Consider the following 24,006-nt stretch of genomic DNA (forward strand, 5'->3'; position numbering starts at 1 on the left):
CACAGCTGTTGCTGTTGAATAAATGGACAACTATGGACCATCCCTAGCTATATTTCATATTGTTTTTCCCTCTGTGTGCCCCTTTTTTCATCACTTTCCTATCACCCCTTTTTTCTTTTCTTTTAAAGAAATTAGCATGGGGGTAAGCGGGAGTAAGTGGCAGTAAGCGGGTTTGTGTGATGCTAAGCGATGCCTGCATAGGTTAAGCACCTGTACAGTTAACCATGTGTTGGCATTGCTTAGCATCCCGCAAACCCATGTAAACCCACTTACAACTGTTTAAAAGTGCCTTAATCACTCTGTATCCATCAGCTACTGTTCTGCCCAGCAACAAAATAATCAACTCTGCCAAGCCTTAAACCCAGGACCCTGTACACTATAGTCAGAGAAATATACCACTACACTATCTGAGCTATAGTAATGAATGCTGCATTTTCAAATATATCATTCAGTACATGTATAGACTAGTAGGGAACAAACACTGTGGAATCAATCATGTTTAGTATCTAAAATGTATACATATATAGCTGTGTATGGTGATAGATAAATATGAAAACGTATATACATCAGATATATTGAGATATACATATGAAATAAATATATATTTGCATATAACTATATGCTTAACATGTAGTAGATTCATACCTCAGCACTATTCCTCTCCACCTCTTAGTGCAAGAATTCTGGGCAAAGGCTGCCAAAATAGGGGGACAATGGGCCAAGACTAGGGACATAATGTAAGTGCTGCAGTTATAAATGTAGAATGTTGCTACAGTAACAGGGTTTATGTCAGCATACATGTGAAGGATGTGAGTTTTGAAACTGAAATGTATGATCATTTACTGACAGAAATCCTCACATCATCACAGTGGAGAAATTAAAATAATGATTCTGTGGAACAGACTAGAAATATGAGCAATACATCTGGGCAATCTGGCCACTCAAGAGGTATGCTCAGAACCCCTTTGTGCAACAAATCTGGACCAAGCCTGACAAAGGGGGGGGGGGGCTAAAGTCATGAAAATGGGGACATATCCCAAATACTGGAGTAGATAAGGTGACACAGTTGATGCAGTAACACCCTCCTGTCTGTTCTAGCATATATTGACTGGAATAGCCCAAGTCCAAAACCCAATTACTTACCACTAGTTAGTGACATAAATCTTCACATCATCCCACTGATGTGTCAAAATTATACAACACTTATGGGGGCCAGGTAACAGTACATCTGACAAATATCTGGACATAACATCACAGTAGGGAAGCTACACTCAGCTGCTAGGCATGTCACCAAGCACTGTCTAAACTACAGGCAGACTGACACAACACTAACCCAATTTTGCTATGGAGGGAAATACACATGTAATTGCAAATATATCAGGCACTACAAGGATGTAACAGAACTGACAGACACCAGTGTGAAAGTGCATACACATAACCGATCTCACCACATTTACAGTGACATACTGGTAAGCCAAATGAACAGTGGAGTATATGGACTGTGTGAAAAAAGTCATTATTATGTTTGCCATTCACACACTACCCCTACATATACTGGCCCAGTTCACAGTGTAGTCTGACACCTGACTGTGGTATGGGACATGTCTCCATCTGCCCCTACAAACATATACAGCTGATAGAGCACCAGAAACTGGATCAGCATGCAAAGTCAGATAGAAAAGGACCCATAACACCTACATCTTCCCCCATCCATACACAGGTCAAATAACACATTCACAATACACTGCTACACAATCCTAACAGTCTGTCAACAATTGCCAGAAATACACAGACCTCTCAACTGTACAGAGTCCCACAGAATGTCCAGGCTTTGTCCTCATATATAAGGCCTCCCACACATAACATGTCTGGCAGTCTGATACATCACTGGGATGATATCAGGAATGAAGTCACTATATAATGATATACCATACCTATCCATCTCTTACTGCATGACATCTGGATAAAGCCTGACATACTTGAGGGGCAGAGGCCCAAACACAGGGGCATTATTGACATATTGCTGTTATAAACTGAGAAAGTTGCTGGTGTAACAGGGTTTGTTGTAACATATATGTTCTGAGCAACACACATGGATGTTACCATTTACTGACTGCAATCCTCAGAGTATGCTACTGAATTTCCAAGGGCACAAAATGTGTGAGTAACATACCAAATATAAGAGTCCAAACTCTGGCCAGTCTGCTGATAGCCCTACAGTTGAGAGTTACGTCAATCACATAACACTGTCAGACAAAATAACACACAGCAGCCATATCCACATAAACCCTGTCAAACTAGCATTACTTCAACTGTATAACAGCAATACTTACGTTCTGTCCCTGTGTCTAGAACATTCTTCCCCATTTTGTTGGGCTGTCTCCACAGTGTTTGTTGTAAGAGGTATTTCCAACTACCCTCTGTAATGCTGTTTGCCACACATCTCCATGAAGTCCTCCTCACAGGCAAAGAAAAGGGGCAACGCCCACACGAAGTACTCATTTATAGGAGTGTGTTTCTATGCTATTGGATATAGGAATGATACCACAGCTGTTCTACATGCAATTTGCAAGTGGAGGGACTCCAATTGGTGCACAGGCCATCAGCTGCTCATGAGCATTACCTACAAAAGGGAAGCTGCTGTCTATGCAAAACAGATGTATATCCTACATCTGTCTCAGAGAGAGAGAGAGAGAGAGACAAACAGACAGACAGGCATACACACACGCACACTGAAAGTGAAGGATTATACCAACCAAACCTAAAAAGAAAAACAGGTATGTCAAACAATTAAGCATGTAACGGAAAGTAGTAGGGGGTATGTAAATGTGGAAAATAGGAAGTTTAACAAATATGTCTCAACAACACTTGCTGTACTGATACTGATATATTGCTGATCAGAACCTATGGCTATAACATCTGTGTCTGTCTGCATTGACATAGAACACAGCTCAGGGTCTTGAGTCACCCCAGGAAAGGATGGCTTACATATGACCTCTACTGGAGTGTGTGTTGAACAATACTGACTGTGACACTGTTAGGCCAGCTACTGGGATGTTGCAAATATCCATATGTTAATTGTGAATACAAATATGATATACATGCTTGTCTCAGAAATGTGATGGAGCTATACAGGGTATTTGCATACTGAAATACTGTCACAGCTATGTGTGTTGAACCGCATGTGATATACTGAGCTCATACCATTCAACTGTCCAGTGTTTTGCACCCTGACCATATGTGTGCCTCATATTTGTAGTTATTTCATCAAGAGTTATGTCTGGAAAATAATTGGAAACCTGTGAACACTGACATTACAACATCACCTTCTCTTTCTTTTGGCTGTTCCCATTGTGGTTTGCCACAGCAGATCATCTGTCTTCATGTCTTCCAGTCCTCTGCATCTTGCTCTGTCACACCAACCACCTGCATGTCCGCTATCACCACATACATACACTTTATCTCAGGCCTTCCTCTTATCCTCTTACTTGGCAGACTCATTCTTTCCCAAATATGCTCAGCATACCTCCCCATCACATGTCCAAACCAACATAATCCTGCCACTCTCTGGCCAGGTCCCCAAGCTGTCCAACCTGGGCTGACCCCCTAACATACATATTCCTAATCATGTCCACCCTTGTCACACCCAGTGCAAATCTTAACATCATTAAGTCTGCTACATCCAGCTCTGACTCATGCCTTTTTTCAATGCCAATGTATCCAACCCATATAACATAGTTGGTCTCACTACCCTCTTGTAGACCTTCCCTATCACTCTTAATGGAACTCGTCTGTCACAAATCACTCCTAACACTCTTCTCCACCACCTGAATCCTGCCTGTACTCTCTTCTTCTCCTCTCCCCCACACTCACCATTACTCTGAACTGTTGTTCTCAAGTATTTAAACATATCCACCTTTGCAAACTGTACTCCCTGCATCCTCACCATTCCACTATCCTCCCTCCAATTCACACACACATATATTCTGTCTTAGTCCTGCTGACCATCATTTCTCCCCTCTCTAGACCATACCTCCACCTCTTCAGGGTCTCCTCAACCTGTTCACTACTCTCACTACAGACCACAATGTCATCTGCAAACAACACAGTCTACAGGGACTCCTGTCTGATCACGTCTGTCAACCTGTCCATCAGCAATGCGAATAAGAAAGGGCTCATAGCTGATCCCTGATGTACTCCCACCTCCTCCTAAAATGCACCTGTCACTCCCAACTCATAACTCACCGCTGTCACACTAGCCTTGTACATATCCTGTAGCATTCTTATGGATTCATCCACCACTCCTGACCTCCTCATACAATACCATAACTCTTCTCTAGGCATCCTGTCATATGCTGTCTCTAAGTCCACAAAGACACAACACAGCTACTTCTGAGCTTCTCTGTATGTCTCCATTAACACTCTCAGAGCAAACATCGCATCTGCACTGCTCTTTCCTGGCATTGAAACCATACTGCTGATCAGTAATCCTCTCTTCCCTTCTTAACCTAGCTTCAACCACCCTTTACCATTATCTCATGCTGTGACTGATCAATGTTATCCCTCTGTTGTTACTACCCTCCTGGAGATCCAAGGCCAATCTCGGGATAGCAAGTCTCACCCTGTTTGCCTGACTCCCTAAAGGGACAGTCTCTTTCTCCCAGAAGAGAGAGTTAAAGGATCCAAGAAACTTTTCAACTCTCTTCTCCTAAACTCACTTTGCCTACTGGCCCAGCCCACCTGGTGATCCAAGGCCAATCTCGGGATAGCAAGTCTCACCCTGTTTGCCTGACTCCCTACAGGGACAGTCTCTTTCTCCCAGAAGAGAGAGTTAAAGGATCCAAGAAACTTTTCAACTCTCTTCTCCTAAACTCACTTTGCCTACTGGTCCAGCCCTCCTGGAGATCCAAGGCCAATCTCGAGACAGCAAGTCTCACCCTGTTTGCCTGACTCCCTACAGGGACAGTCTCTTTCTCCCAGAAGAGAGAGTTAAAGGATCCAAGAAACTTTTCAACTCTCTTCTCCTAAACTCACTTTGCCTACTGGCCCAGCCCTCTTGGAGATCCAAGGCCAATCTCAGGATAGCAAGTGTCACCCTGTTTGCCTGACTCCCTACAGGGACAGTCTCTTTCTCCCAGAAGAGAGAGTTAAAGGATCCAAGAAACTTTTCAACTCTCTTCTCCTAAACTCACTTTGCCTACTGGCCCAGCCCTCCTGGAGATCCAAGGCCAATCTCGGGAAAGCAAGTCTCACCCTGTTTGCCTGACTCCCTACAGGGACAGTCTCTTTCTCCCAGAAGAGAGAGTTAAAGGATCCAAGAAACTTTTCAACTCTCTTCTCCTAAACTCACTTTGCCTACTGGCCCAGCCCTCTTGGAGATCCAAGGCCAATTTCGGGATAGCAAGTCTCACCCTGTTTGCCTGACTCCCTACTGGGACAGTCTCTTTCTCCCAGAAGAGAAAGTTAAAGGATCCAAGAAACTTTTCAACTCTCTTCTCCTAAACTCACTTTGCCTACTGGCCCAGCCCTCCTGGAGATCCAAGGCCAATCTCGGGATAGCAAGTCTCACCCTGTTTGCCTGACTCCCTACAGGGACAGTCTCTCTCTCCCAGAAGAGAGAGTTAAAGGATCCAAGAAAGTATGTAGCATGCTATTATCCCTACTGCAATTCTGCTTATGAAATTGTTGTATCACTTGCCTGGTGCTTGTAAGGGATCCCGGCCAGAATAGCCTGCAGCCATACACTTCTCACTGTGGACTCCCTTTATACCTACCTCATCCCTGGTTCCTTTTTTGCCTATAACATACCTATATCAGAGCTACCTCCCTTCCAACTCCTATCAATCTGCTTTAGTCGTCCCTCTCTTTACAAAACCAGGTTCTGTCCGCTACGTGGCAGTGTCTACCCATCTTTAACCTCTTTTTCCCATACTCCTTCCCACACACTATAAGTTTACAGATTAATAGGCCTCTCTCTCTTAACTGCTAAGTAACAGTTCTACCCTTCTTCACCTCTGGTCTCTGTCTTCTCCATTCCCTTGTACTACACCCCTAGAATCCCAATAACCACCCTGCTTACCTTCCTCTGTAGTTACCTTCACCTGACTGATTGTTTCTCACACTGCTTCTGCTGCCTACCTTCCTTGGGTGTACCCCCCACGTGACACCCTATCTATCACTACATATATCTTTCCTACCCCCTCCTCACCTCACCCATAGTAGTGCCCTACTCCCCACAGTTCCTCTTCTTAATATTAGTGCTCATCCCTCTCCCGTCCCTCCTGTGTAGACTGTCCTGCTTTACCTCATCATAGCGATCAAGTCTTACTATCTAACCTCTGTTTCTACCCATCCTTCAGGCTTTCACCTGAATTCTCCTATCAAGCCCCGCCCCTCCCCCTTCCATATTCGCCCCCAAGCTATCATAAGGGCCAAATCCCCCAGGGCCCCATCTTTAACTACCTGCTTCCTCTTGTGGCTGCTGCATGTTCCTGGCCTGCTATCCCTACTCCCAGTAAGTGTACATCTGTTTCTTTTTATTGTATAAAGTATAATGTAAAACTGAACTATTTGTAAAGGTCTTAGAGATATGCCTATCTAACCCAACTGTGTCCTTGTTCGTTGGGTAGACATACTGTAAAGTGTCTGTAGTAGCTCTGCTGTAGAGTGTTTGTGGTAGCTCAGCTTGTATGTAACGTGAGCTTCCACTGTGTAGCATGCTCATCGATCTGAAGACTTAATGCTGTGTGTGTTCCCAGCACATCTACGCATAGCCTGAATTTAGAAAAGCACACTGTGGACTTCTTACTGTTTTTGTAACCATGTCCTTAGTTGCTAGCATCATTAACCACTAGTATATGACTCCTTTTTCTTATTTTCGACTCGAGTGCAGCCATACCTGTCTCGAAATCACCACATCATAATTCGGGTACCTTACTTTGATTCGTGCCTTACTTTGGGTACTTTTTCTATATGCTGCGGCGTATCTGTATGGGATATCTCATACCATACAACGATGGTACTGCTCGCACTGTCTGCTGCAAAAGCGGCTCAGGACATCTGTATTTAACTAAATACCCTCCAATTTAAAATAACTATTTTCCATAGCTGTATTCCGGCTCTGTTTTGCTTTACAAAAAGAAAAGAGTAAACGGCTGAGGCGTATCTGTATGGGATATCTTGTACCATACAATGACGGTACTGCTCGCACTGTCTGCTGCAAAAGCGGCTCAGGACATCTGTATTTAACTAAATACCCTCCAATTTAAAATAATTATAGTCCATAGCTGCATTCCGGCTCTGTTTTGATTTACAAAAAGAAAAGAGTAAACCCGTTTTGCAAAAGTGGCTCAGGACTACCATATTTAACTACATACCCTCCTATTTAGAATTACTATAGTCCACAGCCGTATTCTGGCTCTGTTTTATTCTACAAAAAGAAAAGAGTAAACCCGTTTCTGGCTTACTCTCCTAACCGCTACCACCTCCACGTGGTCTAGCCGAACTAACACACAGTGGCATTGCGCCCATCCATTGAACCTATGTTCACCAGTTACATCTGTCCCTAACGCCCGCACCAAACTACATATTCCCCTTTAGGAATACTTCCAGCCACGTATTTCAACCCTAACTTTTCCACTTTCGCTGATTCGCTGTTTTAGCGAAGTGTTAAGCGTATGTACGCTCCATTAGAGCCTACTAAACTGGGAATCAGTCGTGCTTGTCCCAATTGACTGAATATAACCTAGGAATTAAATTCCGTGCCTTGGTTGTGCTGCTGTTTTCCCTCCTAACCTAAAAAAAAAAAAAAAAAAAAACTTTTTATTTGTACCCCCCCACTTCTAACATAAAAGAGTAAATGGTTCCCTGCCCTGGATAACACTATACAATGTGCTTATTAACACCTATAAATAAACAATTCTGAACTGAGAATTTAGTGTCTGTTTCAGTACATGTCCTTAGGCTAAAGTGTGATTTATTGGACATGCTTATCTAATGGTGGGATTACATTGATTTTTATCTTATCCTGTTACTGAATCAAGCATTAACAACACCGAGACTGTGTAATGTGAAATTCTCTACTTGCCTGTGGGTTAAAGCGCACTTTGTTGAAAATGCTTATATATTGCAGGAATTACATTGTTTCTATTGTTTCCTATTACTGAATCTAGTATTAAACTACTCTGTGACTTAGATAAGTAATTGCAGTAAACTGGAAGATTTTTCTTTTTAACTGTTCTGCAGGGATTTTTATACCTAGTTTAGTAAGGACTTGCTCATGATGTATTGATGCTTAGTTTTGCATATGTTCACTGCTGGCTACTCTGTACTTCTCATAATCTGTAAATTATACATTATCCATAACTACTTCATGTTATAAATGCCTTCCTCTCTATTTTCCCCAGCTTTTCAACTCTATTCTCCTAAACTCACTTTGCCTACTGGCCCAGCCCTCCTGGAGATCCAAGGCCAATCTCGGGATAACAAGTCTCACCCTGTTTGCCTGACTCCCTACAGGGACAGTCTCTTTCTCCCAGAAGAGAGAGTTAAAGGATCCAAGAAAGTATGTAACATGCTATTATCCCTACTGCAATTCTGCTTGTGAAATTGTTATATCACTTGCCTGGTGCTTGTAAGGGATCCCGGCCAGAATAGCCTGCAGCCATACACTTCTCACTGTGGACTCCCTTTATACCTACCTCATCCCTGGTTCCTTTTTTGCCTATAACATACCTATATCAGAGCTACCTCCCTTCCAACTCCTATCAATCTGCTTTAGTCCTCCCTCTCTTTACAAAACCAGATTCTGTCCACTAGGTGGCAGTGTCTACCCATCTTTAACCCCTTTTTCCGATACTCCTTCCCACACACCATAAGTTTACAGATTAATAGGCCTCTCTCTCTTAACTTCTAAGTAACAGTTCTACCCTTCTCCACCTCTGGTCTCTGTCTTCTCCATTCCCTTGTACTGCACCCCTAGAATCCCAATAACCACCCTGCATACCTTCCTCTGTACTTACCTTCACCTGACTGATTATTTCTCACACTGCTTATGCTGCCTACCTTCTTTGGGTGTATCCCGCTCCGTTCGCCCTGCGGGCTCACTCCGCTCCCCTATCCTACCCCCAAATCCGACCCACCCCAATACATCTATATTTATACTCACCTAACCACTCCTACTTCCTCCCTACCTATTACACCCTTCCCCTTACACCACCACCCCCTCCCCTAGCACCACCATTCTCTTCCTACCCCCTTCCACTATAGTCCATCTCCTCACACTTCCCTTCATATTTAAAAACATATTATTTCTAACCCTTTCCCCACACTACATAAACTACCCTATCAAACCTCAACATGCATAAAAAACTTATATCATTCTCAATCCAACTACTACTACTTCTAAACCTTATTTATATCCACTACCTTACCCAGCCTAACTCCACAAATTACACACCATTACCTCATACAACCAGCTCACTCCCTTCAACTCACTTGCACTCATTTGTCTCAATCACCCCTGGACTGTATCCCATTAACATCCATCTATTTTTTCATTACAGACTATGCTCTAATAATAAACACTCTAGCACCTCTCTAACCTCAAAAATACATACAAATCTGACAATATACAACATACAAAAAAGGCAATCTAAACACCTCATCATAATCCAACACCTAGCAAACATACTTCTATCTGGAGATATACACCCTAACCTAGGCCCAAACACCACTACCCCTACATCTAGGTCTATCCTATTAGCTTCTCTAAATGCCCAAAGTATAGCTAACAAAATCCCCAACCTCCATGCCTGGCTTCTCCACTACAAACCTGAAATCTTAGCTATCTCTGAAACCTGGATAAAACCTCACATAAAAGATACTGAAATAGTACCACCAAAATACTCTATTATCAGAAAAGACAGGATACACAAAAAGGGCGGTGGAGTAGCCCTAGTCTACTCATCCACCCTATCCATTATTCCCTATAACAAACCCATTCCTCAGTTCTCAAATGCAGAATTGGTATTAGCCCTATTTCAAATAAATAAACACAAACACATCTGCATAGCCTCACTATACATCCCCACAGGAGACAATATCTCAGTACATGAAGATATCCTATCCTGGCTTTCTACCAATATCAGTAATGAATCTATTATTATGGGAGACACAAATATTAACTGGACTTCCATTCATTCCCCTACACACCCCTTAAACATCAACCTATATAACTACTCTCAGCTCATCACCCTCACTACCAGACCCTGTAAAGACTTCTCCAGTGGCAGTACCCTAGACTGGATCTTAGCCTCTCACCCCCACTACTACACTGATAGTGGAACTCTTCCTGATTCCCTCGGTGACCACCTTCCCATCTTTACCAGACGTCTTCCATCTCCATTACAAGCAACTCCTAATTACATCACCACTCGCAACCTAAAAAACTTCAACCCAGTAACCTTCTCTGACTCCCTAAAATCAATAAATTGGAATCCCCTAAAAACTCTACCCCTGGACAATGCTGTTTCACATTTCAATACAACTTTCCTAAAACTGCTGGATAGTTTTGCCCCTTACAAACCAAAAGAGTAAGAAGCAATACTGCCCCCTGGCTAACAAAAAACACTCTAACTACCATGCAACTCAGAGACAAAACCTGGGCACGTTACCAAAGAGACAAAACTTCCACCTCCCTTCAAGAATTCAAAACACTTCATAACACAGTTAAAAAGCTTATCACAACAGATAGACAGAATTACTTCACCTTACTCCAAAACAACCATAAAACCAATCCCAAAAAATTCTGGAAAGGCAACACTACCCTCACAAAACCTGGTTCAAGAGAAAACCCAAGCCCAGACCCTAATGCATTAGATATAGATCTGGCTACCCAATTCAACTCTTTTGTCATAGACTCTATTTCCAAACTAACCACATCCTTCTCTAACAAGAACTCACCCCCTACTTCTGCATCCATCCCCTTGCCACCCCCCTCATCTCCTATCTCTCAACTCCCACCTTTCTCAATAAAACCCGTTCCTACTTCTACCATCAAAAAACTCCTACAAAAACTCAAACCATGCACCAATGCCCCAGATAAAATTCCCTCCTCCTTCCTCAGCATAGCTGCTGAAGCCATTGCCTTCCCCATCAGCATCCTAATCAATCGCTTTATCCAAGAAGGTCTTGTACCTACACTCTGGAAAAAGGCTTTCATCATTCCCTTGCACAAAGGAGGCAATAATAACAATATTACTAACTTTCGTTCCATTGCCATCCTCTCTCCCATATCAAAACCCCTTGAGAAATGTATCCATCTTCAATTCCTTCCTTATCTCTTAGACAATAACTTACTAACTTCCACACAACACGGATTCAGACCCAATCACAGCACCATGACTGCCCTCCTTTCCTTCCTGGAAACTGTAAATATAGCCAGAGACTCTGGCTGTACTGTATCTACCCTATTTCTGGACCTCTCTAAGGCTTTCAATACCATCTCTCACAACCTTCTCCTAACTAAACTATCTAACCTAAACCTATCCCCTTCCTCTCTCAATTGGTTTAACAGGTATCTCTCCAACAGGCAACAAGCTGTCAAATGGAAAAAAAGCCATCTCCTCCTACCTCACCACACCCACTGGTGTTCCCCAAGGTTCCATTTTAGGTCCTCTCCTCTTCAATATATTCATAAATGATTTCTTTCACTCAATTCCTCATGCTAAACTTATTCAATATGCAGATGACTCTACAATTATCTGTGTAGCCACATCCATACCCACTCTCTTAAAACTGACCCAAGAAGCCTTCTCTACCACAGAACAGTGGATGAAGGACAATCATCTAGCACTCAATGCATCAAAAAACAAACTTATGGTATTTACCCCCTCAAAAACCAACACCATTGATAAAAAACTTTTCTCCATCACTAGCCAGAATAATACACCTCTTGAACTAGTATCCGAAACCAAGCTACTAGGAGTCCAGATTGATGACCAGCTCAAATTCAAGAGCCATCTACAACTAAACATAAAAAAAAAACTCACCAAAAACTTGGCATGCTCTACCAACACAATCGATTTCTTACTACATCTACTAAGCTCACTCTAGCTACTACATATCTCATCCCTTCCCTCCTTTATGGAGCCCCTCTCCTAATAAACCTACAATCAGCTCTCAAAACAAAACTGTCCTCCTGTTATAATAAAATTGCCAAATTTGCCACTAGCCACAAATCATCTACCCATCACTGTGCATCTCTCCACAAAATTAAATGGCTAGAGCTTCCCAACTCTCTCTCCTATACTCAGCTCACTTTTGCTCACAAACCCATCTTTCATCCCTCCCTCTGTCCCTCCCTCAGCTCTACCTTTAAAATGCACCTGCCACAAAGACTCCTAAGATCCAATAACCAAAACCTTATTGAGCTGTACAACCCCCTTCACTCTCCGGGACAAAACCTCCTGTCCTTTGCCCTGGCACGCATATGGAACTCCCTTCCTCCCTTCATTCGTACCACCACCAACCTCCCTGTTTTTAAAAAATCACTTCATTCACATCTAACTTCCACATGGGAATGCTCCCACCCCTCATAGCCTATTCTCCATTTCCTACAAGCAACTACTCCATATATTAAGAGACACTAAATAATAAGCCAACTGTAATAACATCTTATAATTCTCTAAGCATACAACTCCATTCAAGAAATTATATATTCACTACAGCAATTCTTTGTTTTTTTCTTACAAGATTTAACCAAAACATTTTTTCTTGCACCTGCTTAATTCTTAGCTTTCAACAAATGAAACCTATCATGGCATTGCAACTGCTTAATCTTTGCTATGTCTAGAAGCTACAAATAACTGAAATTGTAAACTTCTGTAAACTTTTTAATCTTTGTTTGGTCTTGAAGGTACAAATGACTGAAATTGTAAACTTTTGTCACAATTGTTCTGTAGTTTAGTCTTTAACCTACAAATGATTGAAATTGTAAACTGTAATCTTTGTTTTGAAGCTTTTCTCCCCAGGACTTCATTGAAAACGGGTTATTTTTGGCCCAATGGACTATCCTGGTAAACCAACTGCAAATAAATAAATAAATAAAATAAATACTGCTCTGTACACCACCCTTATTCTCATAATCAGTACCGAAACACATTTTATCCACTCCTCGTGCATCCTTTTACTTTCCAAGATTACAGTAAACAATCTGGTTAAAAATCTGGTAAAATAACAAAGATGGCAAACCAAAAAAGACCGTTAAACCCGAAGGAGTTCTTTTGTTTAGACCTCTTGTTCGCTAGTAAGTTCGTAGCAAGAGCCAGTAGTAGAAGCCAATATTTAAAACCACTTTTTCCAGATATAAGCACCAGCTGAAGTCAGATATAAAACCTTAACACAAATTTTATTAAAAGAAACAAGCGTTTTCGCTGTAGTCAGAGCTGCAGCTTCATCAGAGAAAAAGATTCAAAAAAAGCGCTAAAGCAAGGCTTTTATAGGTCACACCCTTACCTTAGTTAACTATGTGTTCACGAATAAAGACATAGCAGTCAGAATGTTCACTGAGTACAACGTCCTAAATCCTCAGTTGTTAAAAGTAATCAGAGAAGCATAGTAAACCTTATAGTTCATAAAAATGCAATTATACAGATATAAAAATGTAAAAATATATAAATATAAAAATTGTGTTGTGGAGTAGGAACTTGTAATAATTCCCAACAAATCTATGATATAAATCCTAGTTAAATATAGAACATGTAAATATGTTAAATTAGCTGTATAAAGAGTGCATTCAAGTAAAGTTAGTATGTTAAATCCATATACATACTAATAGAACAATAAAACAATAATTATCTTCTGTAACTTCTCATTTTTAAGATGCATGCTATGTTACAGTACTCATTCAACCCTGGAAAGGAGAATGAGTCTAATAGCAGTTGCCATTCCAACTCCCTATTTTCTAAAAAAAGTGGGACTGGGCCCCCTCTTTCTGACCTTACTACCTGGTCTATGGCCATAAAATGAAAACTATGTCCTTGATTCCTAATAACGTGTTTGGCCAAGGCGTTCTCTTTTTTTAATTTCCTTATTGCGTAGTCATGTTCGTACAATCTATCTCGTAATCTCCGATCAGATTTACCAATATAAAATGCTTCACAGCAATTGCAGTTAGCTAAGTAAATTATAGATCGGGATTCACAGTTAAGTCTGTGTGTTATGTTATATTTCCTATTACGGATCACAAATGAGTTGGCAGCTTTAACAAGATGGCAATAATTACATGCCCCACACTGGAAAGAGCCTTTTGTTCTAGTAAGCCAATCAAGTTGTTTAGGTCTTTCTAGGAGGGTTTTTAAGTTGTTGCCTCTCCTATATGTGATCAAAGGTCTACTACCTAGTTTTTCCAGTAGTTGCTCATTATTTGTTATATAATACCAGTTCTTGTATAAAATAAATTGAATGTTCTTCGAATCAATATTATAATTTGTAATGAAGCTATTTACAAAACAAGCCTCCGTCGTCCCAGTGTTTAGAGGTGCATTTAAAGGAGGTGTGTAACTTCCAAAACTTAAAGTTAGTTCTAAATTGCTTGCTTGTTGACCTATAGTTTTATGTGGTAGAAGAGGTAGGAGTTGCCCTTCAGCCCTCTTTTTGTTAACCTCCTCTAATAGTTCATTGAACAAGGTAGGAGGGTAGCCTCTGTTAATAAACATACCCTCCAAAGTATTACATTCTTCCAAGAATAAATCCTCCCTGCTGCACATTCTAGCTGCTCGGATTAGTTGCCCTTTTATAATAGCCTCCTTTTGTTTAAAGGGGTGGCAGCTATTGTAGTGTAGAAATGAGTTACAGTAGGTTGGTTTCCTGTAAATCTTGGAGAAGTATTCACCCTAACTAACATCCTTGTACAAAACGTCGAGATAGTCAATACCTGAATCTGAAAATTTTGAGGTAAATCTTAGGAAGTTAGTTGTGTCATTAATAAAGTTGACAAAATTCATTGCTAGTGAATGATCACCATCAAAGAGAATGAAAATATCGTCCAGGTACCTTGTGTAAAATTTAATATGCCTCATTCTAGTAACGTCATTAAAGATGTTATTTACCTCCCAGTAAGCCATGAATAGATTAGCAACGGTAGCTCCACATGGAGACCCCATTGCTACCCCTTGCTTCTGTAGGTAGTGTTGCATTTCACCTTGAGGCTGTTGAATGGATTTCACTAATGTTAACCCACCTGGAGGCCCCTAAAAATGAAACAGATCTAATATCTCAACTGCTAGATATTATACTTACATCGAACTACTTCATTTTCAATGGGAAACATTGGCTCAATATCGGAGTTGGTATATTTAAGTAGTGGGGGTGTGGGGAGTGCAGGGGGGCTTGCCCCCCTGCCTACATCCTTTACTTTTTCTTTTTTTTTTTTTTATGTTCATTTTGAACATTTTGAATTTTCAATTGTTCGATCATTAAAGGACAACCTTTAGTAATTCGAACAATTGAAAATTCGATGTTCCAATAGGAACCCATTCTGTTTGCCTTCCAGGGGGTGTCTGTGTGTCTGCAGGCTGTGGCCCTGCAGACATTCCCAAGAGGGAGTATGGCAGAGTGTGAATACACTGATACACCTTTATATGTACATGTACCAGGTGTGTATACATGCAACAGTGTGTGAGGGACACTGTTGTCAGACAGTGTGACCTTGCATACATACCCCTTGTCACAGACAGGTAGCCTTCAGACATGTCAGCTCAGTGTTGTGTAGTAGCACAGATGTATACATAGAGAACAGGTTACTGCAGTATTGTCAGCAGGTCCCTCACAAGCATAGCCATTACATTGACTGCAACAAATTCACCTGTCAACACCTGTTGACCCTGCCATTTCTTTCCCATACACTCAACCCTGATGCAGTTAATGAGGGCATGCATGATACTGTGTATGACAGGTTTGTGGTATGTATTCCTGAGTTCACTGGGTGGAACAGGGAGATAAAATAGTATATCCTTTGCATACACACAGTAAGGATGACACAGGGGATGTATACACAGTAACAGAAACACAGTTGGCAATAGATTAATAAACCTCCATTTACACTCTGATGCACTGTACTACTACATACACATGACATTCCCCACATAGATTATATGCATGGGACATAACACACCACCTCTTACGACATGCAATGTTCTGAATGCCTTCGTGGATGGTGAGATAACCCACCAGAAATAGGATGTGGATTCATGTATTGCTCTTACAAGCCTGGACAAGTGATAGTGTAGCAGACATCACATCAGCATGATGTTTCAGGCAGGTATGATGCCTGATGCTGGCATGTGTATCACTACACTCACTGTGGCCAATTTGGCAACAATATCACACACATGGGCATTGGTCAGGGACACAGACCACATATAGTTTGCAAACATTTGGATATTCCATAGACATCTGTACAGAGGACTGGTATGGTGTGCACAATGGTTTAACATGCTGCATGTGATGCAGATGCCGTTATCAGTAATTGCAAATTGGGTCACAGATAGAACACACAGTGTGAAAGTAGCAAGCTCCAAGTCAGACTGACAGCCAGTCACAAGTGGAGTCCCACAGGAATCAGTCCTGGGTACTCTCCCATTCAGCATGTACTTCTCAGGAGTCCAGGCTAACACAAAAGAACTCTGGTTGACCAAGTTCACAGACAACTGCAAGCTGGGAGCCAACATTAACTCCTGTGATGCAGACATCCTACAGAAAGGCCTCACTGAGACCACTGACAGGTGTGGAAACCATGGCCTGAAGCTTAACACCACAAAATGCATCATCAGCTCATTTGGTAAAATCTCATTTCTCACTAAGTACCACATAGATGAGAGCCCATTGAACACTGTAGGTGCTATAAGAGATCTGGGGACACAGGTTGACAGTAACCTCTCCTTTAACCAGCACACTGCCACTGTGGTCAGGAAATCCTTCTATGTGGCGCATCTCATTACCAAGGGTTTTGCATCCAGGAAGAAGGAGATCATCATCTCTGTGTACTCTTCCCTCATTAGACCAATTATCAAATATAATGGCCCATTTTGCATGTACCTCACTAGACATCTGCAACAGCTGGAGAGGCCACTGAAGTACCTCAGAATGAGGATGCTAGGCATTAAATACATGTCCTACACAGACAAACTCAAAAGACTCTAGTTATTCTCTGTCTCATATCACCTACTTAGAGGCGATTTCTGATTGACTTGCAAAGCCATGTCTGATCCAACTCTTTTACAAATGCTACATCTAAAGACATCCCACTCTCTCTGCACCACACACTGCAGGGACCTCAACCTCATTACCACAATAAACACAACATGCTGGAGGGACAGGTTACTCACCCAAAGACTGCACATGCCCTGGAATAGACTTCCCATACATGTCAAGCAAAGCACCTAGATGACCCTGTTACAGAGAGATCTTGATGAGAGGATGGGTAATAGAAAGTTCACCCCAGGGATCACTCCAGTGGCTCTACTTGATGGGGTCACTGGGAACTAATGTCAGGTAGCACAATGGCAGGGCACTTCTATGAGCTAGGCTTGCAAGGGCTCAAGGGCCATTAGCCTAGTACACACCTATGAATCTATAAGGGGAGTGACATCGAGATGCCTGATACAGTAGGTCAGTGCTTGGGTAACTTATCAAAACAATAAACACACACATATACACCCACACACATTTGCCAGAGCTGAAAGTCAAACCCCTGCCTATCTAGTTATTTGTACTATAATGTTACACGGTTATCACATGCACTGCTCAGCTTACTGGACTGATAACTGGCCAAAGGTGCTGATAAGGGGAATAACATCAGCTTGACTGATACAGTAGGCCCATGGGTGGCTAACTTATCAAAATACGTCTTCCTACAAACATACACACACACTAGACACACACGCACATTTGCTAGATCTGAGAGCAGAACCCCAGCCTATGTAGTTATTTGTACTATAGTGTTATACAGTTATCATACATGCTACAGAGCTTACGGGGCTAACAATTGGCCAAAGGTGCTGATAAGGAGAATGACATCAGCAGGAGTGATAAAGTAGGATAGTGGGTGGGAGATTTATCAAAATTCTTCTTACAAACATGCACACACACTAATTTGCTAGATCTGAGATTAGAACCCCTGCCTAGCTAGTAATTTGTACTATCGTGTTACACAGTTTTCACACATGTTACAGAGCTTACTGGGCTGACAACTGGCCAAATATGCTGATAACAGGAATGACATTGGCAGGAGTGATAAAGTGGGGCACTGGGAAGTGTTGTGGGTGGGAATGGCCTAAAACTGTTTCACCTACAAACAAACACACACAACCTCACTCTTACATACACAACTGTTACATACATACACACAGTTGCTTGTATTGAGATTAGAACCCCTACCTATCTTGTTATTTCTACTATGGTGTTACACAGTTATCACATGTGCTACAGAGCTTATAGCAGTGATCGGTGTCCAATGGTACTTCTAAGGTGAATGAAAGCAGCAGATCTTGAGAAGTAGAGCAATGTGAAGTGTACTGAATGGGAAGAGTCTCCTAATACTTGGACCTATGGAGACACACACACACACACACACACACACACACACACACACACACACACACACACACACACACACACACACACACACACACACACACACACACACACACACACACACACACACACACGCAGGTGATGTGATATTATAAACTCAACTCAGTACTGTTACACAATGGGGCTCACCTTTTATGCTGGCACATGCAACTGTTTACATCTGGTATGCCACTGTCCATAGCAGGACATCACTGTATGCCATTCAGGGTATCCATGTGTGTGACTCACTCTGTGTGTGTCCCCCTGTGTCTCTCTCTGTATCACTTTCTGTCTCTCAGTGTGTGCTTGACATATGTTGTTATCTGTTGCCCATATATATGTGTGTGTGTCTCTCACACAACAGATGCAGATATATCACATATGGGCCACCTACAGCTAGCTGAGGGTAATCCTGTCTGATGCGTGTGTGTGGGGACAGTTGAAGTGTGCACAGCTGTCTGTATGCACAGACATATATACACACAATATAGTCATATATTCCGATATGGGTTCCAACATGTCCTGTCATTCTCTAAGTGTAGGGCCATGCCCAGTGTGACCTTCTATAGTTAGAGTTGGACTTCATTCCAGAGATAGGTGTACTCCAGTCCAGGGTTTTGTGTGCTACAGCCATACCTCTGATGTGTACACAGGACTTTCCTCATGGTACTTGTTTTGTTTAGCAGACATTTTCTGACATTTCTGTAGTCTGAAACTGCAATGTATTGTGTCATTACCGAGTGCCAGACATCCTCAGATCATCACAGTGCTTTACCAGAGGAATAGTAGTTGTATGATGCATAGACCAAAATTATGAGGGCAGCTATGTACATTCTTGCCCAACAAGGCCATTTGTGAGGTACGGCTACAGTAGTGTAGTAATGACACACAGCTGTGTGAACAGTCCAGCAACCTGGTGATATACTGGCTGGGGATCTCCTGCTCGTATGGTATCTTTCTAACCTGAGATGTCATATCCTTGTGTGTGCATACCTCTGATCTGTACATTTTTTGGCAGGTTGTCCAGGTGTCTGGCTAGAGGTTTCATCCTTTTTATGTAAATTTGTGTTTTATGGCAAGTTAGCTACATATAATTGAAGTGTGATGTTACAAAATAATACAGACATTACTGTTTCCGGATACATAACCTTCAGACAATTCCCACTACTGAAAACCCCTCACCCCACCAACTTTCTCAGTATGTAAGGGTGATATTTATAACACATGCCTACCATTGTGCCTTTGTTCCAATTTTCATTCTGCCCTTGTCCATACATCTTGCTGTTAGAGGTTGGGAGTTATGGGTGTGGGTATAGAGTGCATTCAACTGTGCAGGCATGTCCATTATTTGTAAAAGCAAACATAAGAATAAGGATTATTGAGAATGACCACTGGCAACAGTACCACACAACACTTATATTCACAAAAGCCTTGGCACCTCTGCTACACATCCTCCAAGATGTCAGTAATATGTGTAACATATTCCACATAGCACTGTGACTTCCAGGTATGTCAGTGGCAGAGCAGTGGGTGTCACTGACATGCATAACAGTTGGCACTGAAGTTATCTGCACATGGCCCTGTCAAAGGCAGCACTGTACCTAGGGCAGTACAAGACAACTGCCAGGAGAATATGCTGGCCAGATCCAGACAGTATTAACCACACATACACATAGCTCATTGAACCCTGCATATTGTGGACAGGCAACATGTTTTCATGTGTACTGTACAGCCCTGCCAATGTGTGCTATGCTACTATTTCCATGCAAACATATGTTACTGCATTTGTGTGGGTATATTGGGGGGCACATCTGTCCACGGTACACATTTGCACAGACTGTGCTGGTATTTGCTTTATATTTTGGCTCCATTTACCATACTATTGTGTCCTATCTTTGGGACTGGAGGCATATAAGTAAAGAGCCCAGGTCAGATTGTAATGGCATACATTTGAGTTTCAGACTTCTTACCCTTTATAGCCTTACTGCAACTGCGGGTCCTTTACCAGACATTTCTCTGTGGTTTTCTACAGCTGACTTGCTGTGTGGGTTTGAGGGGTGGTTACGGGACCCCCACCTTGACATCCATGCCTGTGATCTATGACCCCCCTCCACTTAGTTGTCCCCAGACCTATACTGCAGTGGGATTTGCCACCTTTGGGTACTGCTGGATAGTGTGTGGAGGCCAGTTTTGGCCAGACATTTCCTGGTGGCCAACATAGCTGTCAGTTGTATGCTGCTATCCCAGTAGGCTATGCTAGCAGAACATACTATTCCATTCATTTATTGTTAAGAAGACTGACTTACCTTGAGCTTGCAGTAGTTATGAGGATGGTGCTTGAGGGCCGCCTATGTTGGATGCACACAGTACACTGCCTATACATGGTAAGTTATAGGTAATGTGATGTGTGTGTCATCCATTTTACTGTGTGTGCAAGTCAGAGAGAGGTGTCAGTCCCTGGGGTCCTTACAGTGTCAGTGTGTGTGCTATGCATTGCCTCTTTGCCAAGGCCTGAGCATACTGGGCATGCCTCCATCTGCCTATGGGAGCAGGCTCAGGGGCTTCCTCCTATGAGTCCCTCTGTGCCTGTGGGGACCTTGGCAATGGTGGTGGGCTGTGTGGCCCTTCTCAATGCTGTTCCTGCTGCAGATGTTTCTGCAGGATCATATTGTGTAGCATGGCACATACTATGAACATGTATGCACATGTGGCTGGAGAGTATTGCAAGGCTTCACCAGATATGTCAAGGCAGCGGAACCATGACTTGAGCATCCCAAACACATGCCCTATAATGATCCTGGTTTGTGTGTGTGCCTCATTATGGCATTCCTGTGTGTGTGTGTGTGTGTGTGTGTGTGTGTGTGTGTGTGTGTGTGTGTGTGTGTGTGTGTGTGTGTGTGCATTTCTGATAGGTGTCGTCATCCACAGCTCCACTGCATAGCCAGCATCCCCCACCAGATGGTCACATGGGATCCCCCACTGGCAAATGCCTGGTACAGCTGTGATGAATGCCAGATGTGAGTCATGATAGCTTCCAGGGCTACCAGCATACACATTCATGATAATGCCCTGGGCATTGCACACGACCTGGCAGTTGATGAAGGGGAAGCCCTTGCAGTTTATGTAGACCCTACCCAGTTCACCGGGTGGTTCTTTGATGTGGATGTGCCTGCAGTCTATGGCACCCAGTACCTCCGGGTATTCTGCTACACAGTGGAAGAGATGCATATTGCTGGTCCTCTACTCACAGGTGTTGGGGAAGTAAATTTGCTCACTGGCATGTGGTAGCATGGCATCCAGGAACTGATGGAGTACCCTGGATGCAGATGCCTTTGAGACCCCCATGATTTCCCCAGTAGGTCTTTAGAAAGTACCTGTAACTAGAATTCTTAAGGCTACACATACCTTGGTATCCACTGTGATGGGTTCCCCTCTGTTAGTTCTAGCTCTGAGTTGAGGCTAGAAGCTCGGTGAGTTGCTGAAGTATGTCTCTATCCACCCTGTAGTGCTCTACTATATCCAGATCATGTAGCCCCTGGTAAATTACCCTGGGTCTGAACAATTTTCTCCTCCTCCTTGGTCTGTGGCAGTTGTCAGCATTATCCTCCTCTCCACCCTCAGCCTCTAGTACATACTGATGGATCAAAGCAATGGCAGCCCCTAACATTTTTTTCTGTTAAAATTCCTTTGCATGTATACACCAATGCTGCAGAGTTTGTGGGAAAAAACAGACTGTAAGGTGTTTTCATACTTTATACTATTGTGCTGCAGATGCTGCCTATATGATTGGCTGACTATGATACATTCCAGCTGCCCCTATATTACTCAAGGCTGTGATTTGGCCACTGTGAGTGTTAGAGACATTACTGGTGATTTGTGCATGATTGACTTTATTCTGCTGTTGCCCTTTTTTTAATTATTTTTTACTTACATCTCCTCCCACTTTCAGCTGTGCAGTCACCTGCCAGCTGTATTATTGTGTGCTTTGCCTGGCCCATTGTAAGTTGCAAGAGTCCCATATTAGTGATTTCTACTTTATTTCACCTTTATTGTGCTTTTGTCCTTTCTTTCTTTTTTTTTTACATCACCTCCCATTTTCAGTTATGCAGCCACCTTCCAGCTATATTATTGTGTGCTTTGCCTGGCCCATTGTGAGTTGTAAGAGTCCCATATTAAGGATTTATACTTCATTTCTCCTTTATTGTGCTGTTGCCCTTTAATTTTTTTACCTCTACTGCCATTTTCAGCTATGCAGCCACCTGCCAGCTGTATTATTGTGTGCTTAGCCTGCCCTTTGTGAGTTGCAAGAGTCCCATATTAGTGATTTCTACTTCATTTATCCTTTATTATGCTGTTGCCCTTTCCTTTTCTTTTTTTAAATCTCCTCCCGTTTTCAGCTATGCAGCCACTTGCCAGCTGTATTAATGAGTGCTTTCAATGGCCCATTGTGTGTTGCAGTATCCCAGATTGCTGTTTGTACTGCATTTCCCTTGTTCTGCTATTTCCTTTTTCTTTTCCTATATCCTTCCTGTTTAAGCCCTGTCACATGGCCCAGATCCATTTAGCTGGTGTAAACAGCAAGAAATATCCCTCCCCTGGGCATGAAAACGCTTCTCAGTCCATGGAAAAAGTCTATGCAGCCTCAGACACACCCCCTGGCTTAGCTGTGCTTAGCTAAGCACAAACCCGGCCAACAGAGCTCCAGTGTGCTTACAGCAAGCATGGCACACACCCTTTTCATGTTAGTTGCGCCTCCTGTCTACACTGTGGTGTTAGAGCACCTACATGGTTAGGTGCAGTTTGGCACTTGGAAGAATTTTGTGATTTAGTATGTCCCCTCATTAACATACCGCACTGCCTTAATCCATAGTTACTGCACTACAGAAGAGCCTCCCCACTGTAGTGTGATCATGGAATTAGTATATATAGTTGGGGGGTGGGGGGTGAAGCCCCCCACATACTTTATACATTTTAAACCATACACATGGATATTTATAACCGCAAAGAATAACTCTTTGGAGAAAATAATATTTACCTAAACTATGCGGGGGACTTCGGCCCCTCACCTCCCAATGTGGGGGGCTGTGCCCCCCACCCCCCTAACTATATATACCAACTCCTGGATCGCACTACAGTGGGGAAAAGGGCATATACCTTTTACTTTAATGTGTCAGTGTTATGAGCTTCAGTCAAATGAGTTTTCAGTCTTTTGAACTTTCAGTGTTTTGGTCTCAGTCAAATGAATTTCAGCCAAATGAAATTTAGGTCATATGAAGTAGACCCATATATATATATATATATTTTTTTTTTTTAACCCACTCTGCAGCTGACTATCTGACCCCTCTTCTGGCTACCCTATTGCCAGTTTGTTCC

Source organism: Protopterus annectens, chromosome 3.part0, assembly GCF_019279795.1.
Source record: "Protopterus annectens isolate FY-2018-M chromosome 3.part0, PAN1.0, whole genome shotgun sequence".
Classification (NCBI taxonomy): domain Eukaryota; kingdom Metazoa; phylum Chordata; order Ceratodontiformes; family Protopteridae; genus Protopterus; species Protopterus annectens.